General features: G+C 38.2%; 1 protein-coding gene across 1 annotated transcript in view; it reads left to right on the top strand.

Annotated features, from left to right (window-relative positions):
• The window catches only part of negr1 (neuronal growth regulator 1), a 153,798-nt gene that overhangs the window by 120,893 nt on the left and 18,239 nt on the right, over positions 1 to 14,666 (top strand). The gene's annotated exons all lie outside the window — the stretch shown is intronic.

The following is a 14,666-nucleotide window of genomic DNA, read 5'->3' as shown; positions in this document are numbered from 1 at the left end:
GCTGCCCACAAGGACAACTCAATAGAATGATTCTTGCTATTATTTCATGGTACACAGATTTTATTGCATCACATTCAATACAGACTACAATCTTGCATTCACAACTCAGGTAAAATGTTAATGTTTTTTCTTTTTTTTTCTTTTGCTGTTGCACTGACGATTTAGTTGTGTTTGTCACAAATATGCAAGGGGGAAAAAACAGCTTAAAACCCCTTTATTACAGGCAAAAATAGGCCTGTATATTAATAGAAAATAATGCAAGATCCATTTTCATGGCCGGTAAACAATATTTATGACAAAACATTTTCTTCCATTGCCAGGTGTGGCAAAAAAGTTGATTTTGGACTCTGGTTATGCTTATGTGTGTTATTTTGCCACTAATGTTGCTTTCATCATTTTCCACATGCATAAATTAGAATCTAAGCACACACAAAACTCAATGAACTGTCCTTGCAAAAGTATTCAAGCTTCTGTAAGCCAGAGCTGGTCTTTTTTTTCCTACCTACACTAAACACAAAAACGAAAACATGCATTTTTCATGGGCTAAAATCTTCTACCAGGGGCAAAAATGCACTCTTCCTCTTGTGAAGATTAATCTTTAGCCTTGAGCTCTGTACCCTCTCTGAGATGTCATGTTCCGCCATAAATGGGCAATAGCAAATGATCACTCGCATCCAGTCCATTCTCCTATACTGAATCACCCCCACCTTTCCTTCCCATCTCTCTCTCTCTCCCTCTCCTACGCTCAATTATCTGTGGTTCTCCTACATGCACTCTCGGCCTGATTATCTCACCCACTCTGGGGCTCCTTCACTGGGCTGTCCATTAAATGGTATCCGTAGCTTCTCTCTCCCTTCCCCCCACACACACTAGCACCAGCTCTGCACAAAAGCATCAAGGCCCAAACAAGCGCCTGGATGCAGAGGATGAGCAGGTTAATGTTCAAGTATAAATGCAAAAGTTTTGTACAAAAGAATCAGCAGAGGTAATTTTGCAGTGAAATCTCTCATGCATCCATTTAGTCTGTAATACCTGAACAGTGCATTTTTGGAAGGGCTTCAGAGGAAAATGGATATGCTTGCACATGCTCAGGATTGACAAGATGTTGCATGGAACTTCCTTTGTTTTGACATGCAGTGTCCCATCTCTTCTCTTTCTTATCTCTTAATTCTCCTCCCTCCCTTCCTCTCTGCTCTTGATCTCAAAGAAAAGCTTTTATCTTGTCAGTCCCATTTCAGTCACATCTTGAATATTACCTGTCGTCCTTTCTGTCTGTGTAATACATAATGCCACATACACAGACATGGGTGTTCACTATATATATCCACTACTATATGTGTAAATTTTTATCTATTTAGTTTTTTCCATGGGCACTTTTGCTCCAAATTTATTTTATTGATTGATTGATCGATTGAATGATTTAATAAAACTAGTGCAAAATGCTCGTGCAAAATCCGCTTTTGGGTGTGTTTTTAGTAATTGTTGGTTTGGTGTGTTTGAGTGCTCATTGTTACTATTACTCAGCAAAAGTTCAGTGACATTTTTATTTGTGCATGGTAGAAAGCACACAGTGAACTTGCTATGCTTGAGCAAACAGTTTGTGAATAGGCAACTACAAATGATGCCCGTGAAAGAGACTGTGAACGCGTTGAATAGGATATTTTTAGTTGGTGAATAGCATAGGCTACTATTACACAGTAGCGATAACGTTTAGGGCACCAGAATGAAATATAATATTCAGAAGTAAACAGCATAACTGACTTACAGATTCAGTTAACATCCACAAATGAATAAGCGCGTCGATTCAGGGAGCAGTCTAAAGTGCCTGTGCAAAATCAGTTTTTGTGTGTGTTTTTAGTAATTGTTGGTTTCTTCGACCCTCTCTGTCTCTGGTCCTGGGCTGTGCTCACTCAGTGTGCAGTGTGAAGAGGGGGAGTGGCCAGTGGCTAGAGCGGCAAAAGTCAGTGTGAGCTTCTTTTGACGATATATATTTAACGATATCTTTTGCATTTCTAATCCAAACAACGTCAAACTTGGCACTGCACTTACTCGTGCCCGTAGCGAGACACCTGTCAAGTTTGAAATCCATCGGACTAACGGTTCGAGAGATATGCAAATAACAGACATACAGACAGACAGACAGACGCACAGACATACTGACAGACAGACAGACGTTTCTGTAATTTATAGATAAATGGCCACCTCCTTTGTTTTGATATATCTAATTTTATAACATTTTATATATCCTGAATAAATAATATTTAAGTATTTTTTTTTACACTTTAAAATTATACATAATTACAACTTGATTGGAAATACAGTACGAACACAGAAATAGACTGTGTGTGTGTGTGTGTGTGTGTATGTGTGTGTGTGTGTGTGTGTGCGTGTGTGCTTGTGCGTGTGTGTGTATAAAATTCATACATCATAATCTTTCATCATAAAGTTTCATAATATTTATCTTCGCTGATGCTGTTGTCTCCTTGGTGGCCAAAAACATGAAAAAAGCTTAATTAGTTGTGGTACAGATGATTCCATGGCTGAGGGACAGTCATGATTTTTGTGAAAATGTATATACATACTTTTCATATAATGAACTGAAATGGTTTATGTTTATTTCACATAATTTAAATTAGTGCAGTTTTAAAATGTAATTTATCATGTTGTTTTATGGATTTTAACATTGAAAGAAATAAGTGATAAATGCATGGAAAATATTTTTCCAAATTTGATTGTTCTTTATAACAAATAGAAAAGCTAAAATATGTTTGTTTTAAGAAAAGAACGTCTGGTACATAAAAGTGCCTGAAGTTGAAGAAAAACTCATTATTATACCACATGCCTCCAGCAAAAGGCCATGGTCTGTGTTCCTTCCTTCTCGACATTTGAACGTTATTCAAATTCATACTAACGATGGCTTACTAATTTAAGATGCACATGGGATTGTCTTTAAATGATAATGTCATAGGGAGTGTCATTAGGAAGTTGGTTTTCATTGTTCTTTCATGTGGCTAAGCTAAAGGGGGAAATAATGTTCTTTCAGCGTGATTTCAAGCCGCAAACTAATGGATCTCACTTGGAGGGTGTTTTACATTTTTCTTTTTCCTTTTTTTCTGGAGTGCAAAAACCTCTGATGAGTCAATAACTCTCAATCTGTTTCTCACTGACACAGTTTACAATATGTGTGGAATGGTTTTTATGACATGAGAATGATAGTGTCAGTGGATAGCTCTTTGTTGATGATACAGTAGTTATGCTGTGAAGATGCATAATCGCTCCTGTCATTCTTGCCAGAAAGCATTTTTTTGTTCAGCCATCTAAACGCAGCCTGTATTTACCGATCACAGCTTTTTAACTATACTAAGAACAAACTTTATTTTTTATGCAAAAGATTATTCCTTTAGCCACTAATGGCAATGCCATTCTCAGAGGAAAAAAAATGCTTTCAAGGTTTTGTGGATGAACAATTCACAGTTCTCATGTTAGTGAGGTTAGCAGAGCAGTAGTGTTGCATCATAAAGCTATTGTCCTTCTTACTACAGTTGCATCTGCTCCACACAGGGGCTCATTAAATGAACGTTTCAGCGCATGGAAAATGACAGCTAAAGCGCTGAAGAGCATTTGATTGAAAGGAAATTCTAAACTGGCCTCAATGAAAATCCATGAGTAAGTCACTTCGTTTTAGTAAATACACAGTTGTGTGCCTGCATCCAGTGAAAAAAAAGCTGTTTTAGATGCAGTAACAAAAAAAAATCCACCGTAGTTCACAAGGCAACTTCTGAGAATTAGGGAAAATTTTATGTGAAGGTAAAAAGCACAATTATTGCAAATAAGCTGCTGTTTATCCACACTGTGACATTTGTTTGTTTCTAATGTTACTAATGAGCCATTTTGGTAAAGCAAAGATGATTTATCACAAAGACGTGATATATGTAATATACTAGCTAGTTCTAGATCATTCTTCACTGACATGACTTGCATTAAAATATTCCAGACTGCGTAAACTTTCATTACACAGACTTGTACAGTCTTATTAAAGTCAAACTTCTTTCTAGTCATTATAGTATGAGAATTTCACTCTCCTCTGGAATAATCTCTGGCTAGATTTTTTTTCTTATACCATCCAATTATCTCTGAATCCCAGTGGCAGGTTGTGCTCTCACCTGAATGTGGCAAAACCCCTGTCACTCTTCACCCTTTCCCCATCTCTCTCTCTCTCTCTCTCTCTCTCTCTCTCTCTCTCTCTCTCTCTCTCTGCCAGTTGTCCCACCCACCCCAGCCTTCCCTGCTCACTCACCATTGCAAAACTGAAATCCTGTTCACTTTACCTGAACCACAAACAAGCCTTGTTAAGACATGCTTTACAGCCGTGTTGTGCCCAGAATAGATTTCGTTAAAGTAAAAGTTCACCCAAAATTGGGGTGATTGGGGGGGATGTAAAAAAAAATTGCATCACAATAAGTGTATTGTGATTGTCACTAACATTTTAGTAACTAAACTGAATTTTATTAGGTTTAGTGACAACATGTTACAATGTTTACATGTTAACAATTTCTGTTAAGCTACACTTTTTTATTATTTCAATTCAATTATTGTGATTTGATTTAATATTGACTCATTTGGATAAATATTAGGTACACAAGATAGGCGTTAATTTTTCTCAAGAAAAAAACAACTCACCGAATGCTGTAAACATACAGATAGCCCTATCAGCTGGCAGTATTATTTAAGGTTAAAAATAACTCAAATTAAATATAATGCATTTTTTTATTATAATAACAACTTTATTTAATGATATAAGTAAAAATATAATAAATATGTAACATATTTAGCAAAATACTCTCTATAGCTCTTTTTTTCTAGCCAACTAATGTGATATAGCCTACAGTATTATGGTCATTAAATGGCTTTCCTGAGGTAAATGTTATGTGACATAATTGTTCTCCACCTGTTTTATTGACCCTTTTGTTTGATTGATTGGTCGATATTATGTATGAGGAATATACATTTCGGTAAGTTGTCTACTGTATCTTTCAACAGTTTTCATCGGGTCACGTACCGCCAGGGATCTGTCACGTAACATTTACAAGCGCCAAAACAGTATTTATTATTTGAATTTCGTAAAAAAAATTGACAGAATCTGAGAGCTGAGATTTTTTTATATCGTAAGTAACCTGCTCTGTCTATTCTGTCGGTCTCCGTGCCCTCTTTGCTTCGCGATTTTTCTGTGCGTGAGAAAATGGATGTCTGGCGTGAGAGCGTGTGAAAAGTGTCAATTGCGTGAGTCTCACAGTGAATGCGTGAGGGTTGGCAGCTCTGCAAAAAAGATACTGAAGAGATGGAAGTACACTTTGAAAGTCTATGCATTTGGCTGTATGCGTATGCTGAGCGCTCGTGTCAACGCTGATACTTTGTGCTTTTTTGCCTTGGAGAACGACAGAAAAATGTATTGAGATATAGCTAGAATGGCATTTGTACATAATGTACAAATGTACATTTCTGTGAGCACAGCTTCTTTTAAATGTCATCAGCACAGCCAGGCACATATGTTTTTTTAACATGATTATGAAAGTTAATGTAATTTTACAGGCAGCTGTTCCCATTTAAAAGGTGATATGTGTAATTGTTTTGATGTGAAAATACTTTCTCCTATCCCAGCTTAATATGGAAGGACAACTATAAGTAAGCCGTTTATTGGTTGATATCCTTGAAAAGTGTAAACACTGTGGCATTATCAAAACACTGGCTCAACCAATGTTGTGAGTTTGGGGCGTGGCTAACTGTTTGACTGACCAATGGCATACATGTGGGTATGTTTTGGTAACCAGTATTTCTGCAACTCTACAAAAGATGATCTTCAACATGCAAATGATATTACCACAATAATACGCTTAAGTAATAAATATTGGAAGTAGGGCTGGGTTTCGATTCAAATTTCAAGAATCGATTCGATTCCGATTCTCAAGATCTTGAATCGATTATCATTATTCGATTCGATTCGATCCGATCTGATCCGATCCGATCTTCGAGATTTAGATAATGGTTTTTGAAAAAAGCATTTTTTTCCAGCTGTTACCTGAATTACAGGACTGTAGTTATGCAACATATTGATACTATTATTATAGACATTCAACTGCAAATTAATGGAGTATTGGTGGTTGTAAAGAACAATCCCCCTTCCAGAGTGTTGATACAACTGCTTTCACAAACTTGCACTGGTGTAGACGACCGAGGACGCAGAGGTATATCAGCAGCAGTAGACCGATTATTTAGACGCAAACCTGATGTATTATTAAAAATGACATTAAGATTTTTCCAAAATGCTTTTACAGTTCAGATGCAAATACACCTTTATTTTTTATTTTAATGATCAACATTTAGAACACATTTGTCCTAAGCCAGTGCAAATGTAAACAGATTGTTGGTTACTGGCTTCAGTAAACAGACAACGTAGAGATGCGCGGATGGGCTATTATTTCAACCGCATCACAAAACTCATCCGTCCGCACCAACGTTTTTGACCAATTTTCAAAACAGCACCCGCCCGCCATCCGCTTAATGTATGCATATATTTTTTATTTGATTGGTTAACCGCCCGCCACCCATCCGAATTTAATTAAAATATAATTTTTCGTCACGTCATCCGCCCGATCCACGGTTTATCCGCGGAGTCCGCGGCTGTAACCGCGCATCTCACAGAATGTAAATAAAATTTGAACTTACAAAACCTTTAGAAAACCTTTGCTTTTGTGAAGCTCGTTCTCTGCATTGCTTCTGAACCCGAAATGGTGCCAGATCGCAGCTTTGAGCGTTTCTGGAGTTTTCAAAGCAACCGCTTGCTTAACGTTACTGACGTTGTTTTAATGTCCTTCCACCTCGCGCGCATGCGTGAATTCAATGACGCGGCAAGTTAAAGTTCACGGGGAAAATCGATCCTCTGAGTTACGGATCGATCTTTAGAAATTAATATGAAAATCGATTCAGAATCGGTGAATCGATTTTTTCAACACAGCCCTAATTGGAAGATGTTTTGTGTTGTAAGCTTTTCCACTGTAGTTACTGATCTAATTTCTTCATCAAACCAATCACCTCTCGCTCTTTCTCTCTCTCTCTCTCTCTCTCTTTTCATCAGATGGAACTTCTTTAATCAGATCTCTTTAATCACAGATATGAACTTTTATCATCATAAGCTCTAAACATATTTTATTTTTAACTTCAAATTAAGAAATATGCCTTGAGGCCTCTGCACTCCCAAAGGGCTCATCATTTTAATTTTCTAAACACCTCAGATTACATCAAGACTACACGCAGGCATGTAAAAATCTCCTTGGGACGTGTCATTTTCTCTTTCTGTGCTGTGCGAAAGATTAAGGTCAGTTAGCAGTGTGATCTCTTTGACAAGAGATCTGAAGGTGCGATTCCCAAGACCATGTTGCCTCGGAAGTTCCAGACACTTTTTTTGAGGATCCCGCCAGAACGAGACTAGTCAAACAATTGACATTAATAAGTCCCGTCTTACATCTTGTCCACACTAACAACACTAATTTGTATGCGAGGGATTGGCAGACACTTTTGTCTGAGCTGCTTTGAGAAAAGAGGATTAGTGAGTTTGCTCTGCTTTCATTTTTCTAGTGTTTTACTGTTGAAAGACTGGAGAAACTGGAAGAACTGGAAGAACTCTCTTGCTATATTACCATCCCCATTCGAGACACAATACCTGAATTCACCCAAAAATCTATATGGTTTAATATGAACAATTATCATACAGTATTATACATGTTTTATACATGTACAAAGGTCTCATTCCCACCGAAGTAAACCGAAAAGGTAATAAAGTGTGGACAGTTTAGAGATATCTTGTTAACTGCTGTGGGTATGCCCCCACGTAAAGCAACTCCTGTCCCCAGTAAGTCTGGGACGGTGATTAATGCAAATTCCCACTGTGAACTCATGTTTGCATTTGAAAAGAGGTTTCTGCCTGGTATTTAGGGAGATGCTGAAGAAGGCTCGTGGCGATTTGTAGCTCAAATTAGCCCGTGATGCTGAGAGTGGCCGAGACTCTCATCATCATGTACTTTCTGATATCAGGTTCGCATCTTTTCTCTTTATTCCAGAGCATTGTGATTGATTGTGTAAGCGTGTATGTGACCATCTCAGGTATATAGCCAATTACCTCTGTTTAGTGACCGAAACTGGCGAGTTTGTGATCGTGAGACCCGCGCTAAACAGAAAAGGCGTGAGGACCTCAAAGTGACATAGTTTCCTAATATGAACGGGTAAAATATAAGCCAAGAGTTAAAAAGAATAACCAAAAGTCAGATGAAATAACGAGGTTATACATATGAGAAAATGTATTTCATTTAATCTTGTTGTGTTGTGTAAAAGGAAAGACAGTAACGCGCAAAAACCTTCCCCGTATTATTGGAGAGCGCCATTTGGACCGATAAACGGGCTTACACTGTCACAGAACCTTTTGAGCGTTACAGCGTTACCCTGGTGTTTCTCTCTCGTCAAAGTGAAACAGAGGAGTATTAAAACCTTGACTTCCCTCACCAAAGTGTGTTTTGAGGTTCTTGTGGGGGGACTTTTTTATTATTATTTCCTGAGATATGTTTGCTACCCTGGGTTGTTTATTTCTAACGGCTGTACATGTTTCCAATAAGATTAGTTTTTGATGGTGTGTCCTTTCTTTTCTTTGTTGACATTTGGATGATTGAAGTGGGTTTATTCTTTGGATGAATAGCAGGTCTTTTGGAGCACTGAGGCAGAGGTGTCGCTCACTGTCTGGGGAAAGAAGAAGGAAAACAGTTTCGCTTAGGAGACTATTTTACAAACAGATATCAGATATTGTTTGGTGCCAGTATAAACTCACAATCTATTGATACAAAGAGCGTGGCATTTTGACTGCAGCCGCATTTACAATTTTGGCACCTCCAAGGGTTAATCTCAATCACAGTTATTCAAATAACTATAATTGGATTTTTCAATCATCCTGAGAGAAGAGCATCATTTGTTTTTGTCTTGTATCGGTTTCTTTCGATGTCTTTAATGAAGGACCCTGTGTGTGGTGAGTTTGTTTGGATGCCTCATTCATGCTCTCTCTTCAGCGACAAACAATAATATGTAACTATTAGCTGAGTTTTTTCTTCATGGCCATGCCACAAATAAGACCAATGAGAGGCTTTATTGGCTCACAATTAGCTGAATTTCTCTTGACCTGGAAAAAAAAAGTTGAAATGAAGACAGACTTGGAGTTCTTGAAGTGTTAAGGGTATATTTATTTTACGGTTTAGTTTGAAAGAAGGGTCATTTTAGACTAAATTAATGTGTGATGAGTGTGAGATTTGGTGTTTTATTCTGCAGGACAAATTATTAGACTTAGTCAATGTTATTTTACAGATCAAGAAAAGATTTTAATCATAAGAAAAGATCTGTGGAAGTACCTCACTTTTTTATCCGATTGTCTTTTTGAGGACAATGAATATTTCAATATTGGTTTGCATTGAATTAATGATTCAACAATCTTTGTACATTGTAAATGTACAATAAATACCATGTATGTACATGTAGCATTAGTATTTTTAATGGTGTTTATGTATACTATAATTGTATACTGTGTGTGTTGACCTCATATCATTTTCGTGTTCAGAAAGAATTATTATTATATTATAAAGTAAGATTTATAATATTTCTTGACTTTGGTATATTTTTATATTTAATTATTTTTAAATACTATTCAAAGCACTTTGTGGTTTGACTCATACTTATTTTTATAATTAGTTATGGTGTTACCACTAACAATATAGACCTAGGGCCCTATCTTGCACCCAGCGCAATTGAGTTTGTACACCGACGCATGTATCATTCCTATTTTGCACCCGCGCACAGCGGACATTTCCCTCCACAGACGCACGTCGGTAAACTAAGAAATGCATTTGCGCTCCCTGGGGCGGTTCAGTGCAAAGAGGAGGCGTGTTCCGGCGCAAACGTTCCCTGATACTATTTTGCAGGTTTAGAAAACAATTCCGCCACTAACCAGGAAAAACCTAGTCAAAAGTCAGTGGCGCGTTCCGCATGTTATTCATATATGCTATTTAAGGGCGCATGCTTGGCCATAATGTAACGTGTGCACAACACGCATGCACTTTGCTTATCTCATCTACACACAGACGCAGCAGTTCTCATATTTAGAAAACCATACATTATTACAAGGAAAAATATTACATGAGGGAAATCATTGTTGTATGAAGATGTGAAAAAATAGGCATAAATCTAGCTTACACATTTACCCAAATTTGTATATGCCTGTTTAACCGAAGCTGATTTGGGTGGGTTTCTTCCATCCCCATACAATGTCACTTCTCTGTCTTTTACGGCCCTGAGGAGAACGTCGGTCTCCTCGGCTGTGAACCGCTCCTCGCCCCTGGCAAATCCGCCGTTATAATAGCAATCCGCTATGGAACAAGCGCGCCTGCTCTTAAAGGGAATGTAAGATGTCGCTCTGATTGGTTTATTTCACGTTTCGCCCAAACCACACCTATGAAAAATGAAGCTGCTTCAGACCGAACCCATTTTAGATTTGCGTCGGGCGCAAGAGTCATTTATCCCGCCGATATAATAGCAACAGCGCCCAAGACCCGCCCACAAAGTTACTTGCATTTCGCGCTTGATATTTGCGTTTCAGATCGTTAAAATAGGGCCCCTTATGTCAAATACAGAGACGTGGAAAGTTTGGAGTCAATTTTGAAGCAGCTTTGTAAATAGTTACTGCAATTAAAATAAACAGAATTCTTTTTTAAGACAGGATGGCTGAATTTTACACAATTGCCTGACAATCTGACAAGAGAAAGGTCCTGTAGAATACCTAGAAGGTTTACCTTCCTCCGTTTTGAAAGAGCATATTAATTGACAGTGAACCACCACAAAATTGGATTTTCATTATGATGGGAAAACTGACACTTTCAAAAATGCTTGTGAACATTTCATCATTAGCTTTTTGTCAGAAGGCAATTTGGCTGCTCCCTGGAGATTAACAATACCTCAAACACCACAAATCTTATTCATGAACATAACTTATTCGAAGGGCTTTGTCAGCTCCATAATGTGGGAATAAGACTCTAAGCGGAGAGGAGTGGGACAAGCAGATGAATACTGGAAAAACACTGAATTTCATGACTTTAAACGTAAGAGAATCTGTTGTAATGATGACTTTAAGGTACTTGTCGCTGTGATCAAGGGGTCAGGGTTTTTCTGGTTAGCATGGCCCCCTCAGCCCCTGCTGGTAGATGCCATCAAAATCTGTGATTTCTGACAGAATAAAAACAGATACAGAATGTTACGTTATGTTACGATGTTATGCAGGGTCAGAAATGAACTTTTCTACTAAGGGGCAATATTTGCCCCCTGGAAGTGATTTGCTGGAGCATTTTCTACCTTTGTATGGGAATTTGTTATAGTTTCCTTATTAAATGTATTTGTGTTGTTTTAATGTCAAATATTTAAATGTAATCAATTAATTAAATCAATCAATCAATCAATCAGACTGCTGTAGTCTGTTCCCTGTAAAATTTGATCAACATCTACGAAAGACATAGTTACAAAAAAAAAGCCAAGGTGACACAGAAGCTGCCTCTGACATGGCATGTTTATTCACAATTAAGGGCCGTACACACCGGGACGAATATCGGCACGCGTTATTCGTCAGCGTTTTTCAACACGTTTTTTGTGTTCACACCCAAGCGATTTTCACTGACGATGAGCCGAGTGAACATGGAAATTCATTCCCTGACATTAGATGGCGCTTAATGTAAAACAGAAATACCCCGTTACAAGCCTATGTACATGAAAGACAATTAAGTGAAATGAAACTCATCATCAAGGCCCATTTGCTCTGCAATACCACTCCATAACAGTTCTCTTGCATCAAGATTTTTGTAGTCGCTGTCGCGTTTGTCATATAGTTCTTTATGTTCCGAGACCAGCAGCTCTACATTCATCTTGCCTTGCATCTTCCTCGTCTTATTTCTTCCCGGCAGTGTAGAGCTACTTGTATATCTTCTTCGCCGTTACGTATGTGTGCTCGGCAAGACCGTTTTGTGTTTGAGCGCCCCCAAGTTGTGTTTTACTGTAACTTCAGAAGCTCCAGACACGTGAGCAAAAGCGCCAATCTCATTGGTCGGATAGTTTTTAATGCGGCGCGTCAAACCAAAAAAACGAACCCGAGGCGTTTTTTAAAAAATGACGATTTTACGCGTGGCGTTTTTCGCGTCGGTGTGCTCACTCACATTGGCGCCCTTTGTTTAGTCACGAGGCGTTAAACGTCGGCGAATATCGCGCGCGAAATTCGTCCCGGTGTGAACAGGCCTTTACACAGACTGTTTAATGCTGCTTAAACATGGTATAAAGATATTTACACAACAATTGCATAATGTTATGAGATTAATGTAATTTTAAATAGCCTACTTAAAGTTTTTAAATATTAAAATTAAACAATTAAGAGCTCATTACAAAGCTGCAATATGCCAAATAATTATTGATGATTATTGGCGATTGATGATTATGTTTTTGTGGAAAAGGCACATCTTTTAGGCTCGCTTTAGTTTAATTGTGCAGGGGCTTTTTTTTTGCCCCCGTGGCTTGAATTTGGGGGGCTTTTTTTTCCTCTTTTTTTTTGTCTACTAACACTTTCTGTCTACTCTTTCTTTTCTATTTATAAAAAAAAAAAAAAAAAAAACTTACTATGTGTACTGTGCTAGACTAACTGGGACTTGTCACAGCACTTACATATTGTTGCCCTTTTGTTGGTTTAACTGCTTTTATTGTTCTCCTCATTTGCAAGTTGCTTTGGATAAAAGCATCTGCTAAATGAAGATAGCATTTTTGTCTGTTTTGGTGGCATTTTTATGTTATGTTATGTTACGTTACGCTACATTACCTATATGTTATGTTCACATATTTCTAGAAGACTAGGTACTAGCTAAGCAAAAGCTTTTTTAAAGTATTTTAGTATTTTAGACCTCCTTGGCTGTGATAATCCACGACGAATCATTTTTAACACACATTTGAGTTCTTTTTAAGCGTTCTTTCATGCAAGGTTTATGTACAGCTTGCGAGCTTAAATGTTACTTTCACCCACAGAATTGCCTCGTATAAAGGGCCTCTGTGTTGTTTCTCGTCTTGATTTTTCCCAGCGGTGGATGTATGTCTGACAGGACTGCAATGTAATTTGCACCGCGGCTGCCAGAGGGGGTCGTAGATAGGGTCAATATCCCAGCCTAATTTGTCAGGAATCATCAAGTAAGGCTGATCAATAATTTTTGACCCCTTCCAGAAAGGCTCAAACACAAAGGTATAAAGCACTTCCTGGCCTGAAGCGATGGGAGTTTGACAGCATCCATATCAAGCTAAAGTGCATGTGTCACTGTGGGGAGTTTGGTATTTATGCAGTGCTGTAAGTCCCACAGATAGTGTCAGAGTGCCTGAAAGGATCGAGCAATGGAAGAAAGGATAGACTGGATTTGACGGTGATAACATTTGAAGGTTTGTGTGCGTGGAAGTGCTTGTTTGTTAGAGTCATTGTAGTTGTTGTAGAGACTGTCTGGTGCTAGCAGTCCTGTCAATCAATATGGCCTACAGGCCCAGCTACATGAATTTTGAATAAAAACAAACAGCTTCAGAAATAGATAACTCTAACGTACCACGTTTCATCTTTCATGAGATACAGCGTCTGAACCAAAAGCTTCCAGAGTCCAAACACTCTAATGGTCCGATATCAGATAAAAACACAAGAAAACCACTAGGCAAATGTTCAGCAAATAATGTAACTTCTAGCTTATCTTGAGCATACAGTTTGTTTGCCTGTGGTAATGGTTTGTTGCATTAGGTGGCTAAAAGCACCATTTCCCCGTCCTGCCTTGCAGCGGTGAGAATTGTTTGCAAAAACCATCCGAGAGTGGAGGAGAAGAATAGAAATGAATAATACATATATTAAATAGATTTTTAGTAGTGTGCAGGTGATCTTTGCACTCTTAGAAGTGCATAACACAACCAGTGCGCTGACTGAATATAGCTTACTCGTGGACACTATGGCTTTCATCCATGTTTTCCCAGGGCTGTGCACATTAGGGTCTTGAGTTTCATCCACATGTAATTGACTCATATTTCATGTGTTGGAGTTTGAAGTATCTAATGATACGAAAGCAATGATCACAGATAGAGCTTAAAGGGGCTGTTGCTGTTTAAAAACATGTATTTGTACATATGCTAATTAGTGAATCCCCTACCAACAATGCATATGTTAAAGGGCACCTATTATGCAAAATTCACTTTTACATGGTGTTTGAACATAAATGTGTGTTGGCAGTGTGTGAACAAAACCACCCTAGAATGATAAAAATCCACCCAGTGGTTTTTTTACAATCTCAATAAATCATAAGCACGGTCTCAGAATGAGCTGTTCTCAGATTCGGCGCAATGTGATGTAGAATTGAGCAGGCCCCTCCCACGACTGTTGAGTGACACTTCAGTTTGAGCCTAGACCCGCCCTGAGTGAGCTGGACACAGTCCGCCATTGTTCGACGCTTGAGCAGCTGTAGACAAGAATGTCTCCTAAGCGATTGAGGTGTGTTGTTGATGGATGTAAGAATGAACATAGCAGTCTTCATTTA

The sequence above is a fragment of the Squalius cephalus genome (assembly GCF_949319135.1).
Source record: "Squalius cephalus genome assembly, chromosome: 10".
Taxonomy (NCBI): domain Eukaryota; kingdom Metazoa; phylum Chordata; class Actinopteri; order Cypriniformes; family Leuciscidae; genus Squalius; species Squalius cephalus.
Note: the sequence above shows the minus strand (reverse complement) of the source record. Positions and strands in the feature narration are given on the sequence as shown.